Genomic DNA, 2,500 nt, shown 5'->3' with positions numbered 1-2,500 from the left:
GGGGTTGACCTGGTGGCCGCTTTCCTTCCCGGCCACCAGGTCAACCCGCTGAATGTATGGGGTTGACCTGCTGGCCGCTTTCCTTCCCGGCCACCAGGTCAACCCGCTGAATGTATGGGGTTGACCTGCTGGCCGCTTTTCTTCCCGGCCACCAGGTCAACCCGCTGAATGTATGGGGTTGACCTGCTGGCCGCTTTCCTTCCCGGCCACCAGGTCAACCCGCTGAATGTATGGGGTTGACCTGCTGGCCGCTTTCCTTCCCGGCCACCAGGTCAACCCGCTGAATGTATGGGGTTGACCTGCTGGCCGCTTTTCTTCCCGGCCACCAGGTCAACCCGCTGAATGTATGGGGTTGACCTGCTGGCCGCTTTCCTTCCCGGCCACCAGGTCAACCCGCTGAATGTATGGGGTTGACCTGCTGGCCGCTTTCCTTCCCGGCCACCAGGTCAACCCGCTGAATGTATGGGGTTGACCTGCTGGCCGCTTTCCTTCCCGGCCACCAGGTCAACCCGCTGAATGTATGGGGTTGACCTGCTGGCCGCTTTCCTTCCCGGCCACCAGGTCAACCCGCTGAATGTATGGGGTTGACCTGCTGGCCGCTTTCCTTCCCGGCCACCAGGTCAACCCGCTGAAAGTATGGGGTTGACCTGGTGGCCGCTTTCCTTCCCGGCCACCAGGTCAACCCGCTGAAAGTATGGGGTTGACCTGGTGGCCGCTTTCCTTCCCGGCCACCAGGTCAACCCGCTGCCGGCATGGGGTTGACCTGCTGGCCGCAGAGGGGCAGGCTCCGGGTTGACCTGGTGGCCGGACGGGGATTAAGCCCCGGCTCGGAGCAGGGCAAGCCCGGGCGGAGGGGGGTCCGCTTGGCCCCTGCCCGCGGGGGCAGGCTCCGGGTTGACCTGGTGGCCGGTTTGCTTTCGGGCCACCAGGTCAACCCGCTGAATGTATGGGGTTGACCTGCTGGCCGCTTTCCTTCCCGGCCACCAGGTCAACCCGCTGAATGTATGGGGTTGACCTGCTGGCCGCTTTCCTTCCCGGCCACCAGGTCAACCCGCTGAATGTATGGGGTTGACCTGCTGGCCGCTTTCCTTCCCGGCCACCAGGTCAACCCGCTGAATGTATGGGGTTGACCTGCTGGCCGCTTTCCTTCCCGGCCACCAGGTCAACCCGCTGAATGTATGGGGTTGACCTGCTGGCCGCTTTCCTTCCCGGCCACCAGGTCAACCCGCTGAAAGTATGGGGTTGACCTGCTGGCCGCTTTCCTTCCCGTCCACCAGGTCAACCCGCTGAATGTATGGGGTTGACCTGCTGGCCGCTCTGCTTCCCGGCCACCAGGTCAACCCCCTGCCGGTATGGGGTTGACCTGCTGGCCGCAGAGGGGCAGGCTCCGGGTTGACCTGGTGGCCGGCAGGGACTTCAGCCCCAGGGCCCCTGGCAGGGCGACCCTGCCCTTGTTCCCCAGAAAAGGAGAGAGCTGGCTCGCAGCGGGAAAAGCTGCCTACGGCACCTGGGATTCCCAGGCGGTCACCCATCCAAGTACTAGCCAGGCCCGGGACGGTTTACCTTCCGAGATCGGACGGGATCGGGGGCCTTCCGTCCGGTATGGCCGTAGGCACTCGGCTCCGGTCCGCCTCGTCCCCTTTCCCTTACTGACTCCCCTGCCTCGGGTGGGCCCGATCCTTTTTTCCGTTTTTTTTTTTCGCTCCGGAGGCTTCATGAGCCCCCCCCCAACACCCCTTTGGGGGTCGGTGAAATTTTTTTTTTCAGACTTCCAGGGGCCCGATCCTGGCCGCGGGCACCCGGCTCCGGGCACCCGGCTCCGGGCCGCCTCGTCCCCTTTCCCTTACTGACTCCGCTGCCTCGGGTGGGCCCGATCCTTTTTTCCGTTTTTTTTTTCCGCTCCGGAGGCTTCGTGAGCCCCCCCCAACACCACTTTGGGGGTCGGTGAAAAATTTTTTTTCAGACTTCCAGGGGCCCGATCCTGGCCGCGGGCACCCGGCTCCGGGCACCCGGCTCCGGGCCGCCTCGTCCCCTTTCCCTTACTGACTCCCCTGCCTCGGGTGGGCCCGATCCTTTTTTCCGTTTTTTTTTTTTTCGCTCCGGAGGCTTTATGAGCCCCCCCCAATACCACTTTGGGGGTCGGTGAAAAAAATTTTTCAGACTTCCAGGGGCCCGATCCTGGCCGCCGGCACCCGGCTCCGGGCACCCGGCTCCGGGCCGCCTCGTCCCCTTTCCCTTACTGACTCCCCTGCCTCGGGTGGGCCCGATCCTTTTTTCCGTTTTTTTTTTTTTCGCTCCGGAGGCTTTATGAGGCCCCCCCTAACCGTTTTTGGGGTCGGTGAAAATTTTTAGTCAGACTTCCAGGGGCCCGATCCTGGCCGCGGCTTCGCAGGCTGGCCTGGGGGGGGGGGCATCTCTAGCTCCGGCCGCGGACGGCGAGACGCTCGGCCACCAGGTCAGCCCGGAGGAAAAGGCTGAAAAAAATGTCTAAGTCCCCCCG

The 2,500-nt window shown here is 63.6% G+C and overlaps 1 non-coding gene across 1 annotated transcript; it reads right to left on the bottom strand.

Moving 5' to 3' along the window:
• Positions 1 to 1,495: 1,495 nt before the first annotated feature.
• Positions 1,496 to 1,614, bottom strand: LOC141979719 (5S ribosomal RNA). Its single transcript, XR_012637113.1, has one exon. It is a non-coding gene; the product is annotated as a 5S ribosomal RNA (ribosomal RNA).
• Positions 1,615 to 2,500: the final 886 nt, after the last annotated feature.

The sequence above is a fragment of the Natator depressus genome, chromosome 28, assembly GCF_965152275.1.
Source record: "Natator depressus isolate rNatDep1 chromosome 28, rNatDep2.hap1, whole genome shotgun sequence".
Lineage (NCBI taxonomy): Eukaryota > Metazoa > Chordata > Testudines > Cheloniidae > Natator > Natator depressus.
The sequence above is the reverse complement of the archived record's forward strand: the minus strand, read 5'-3'. Positions and strand labels throughout refer to the sequence as shown.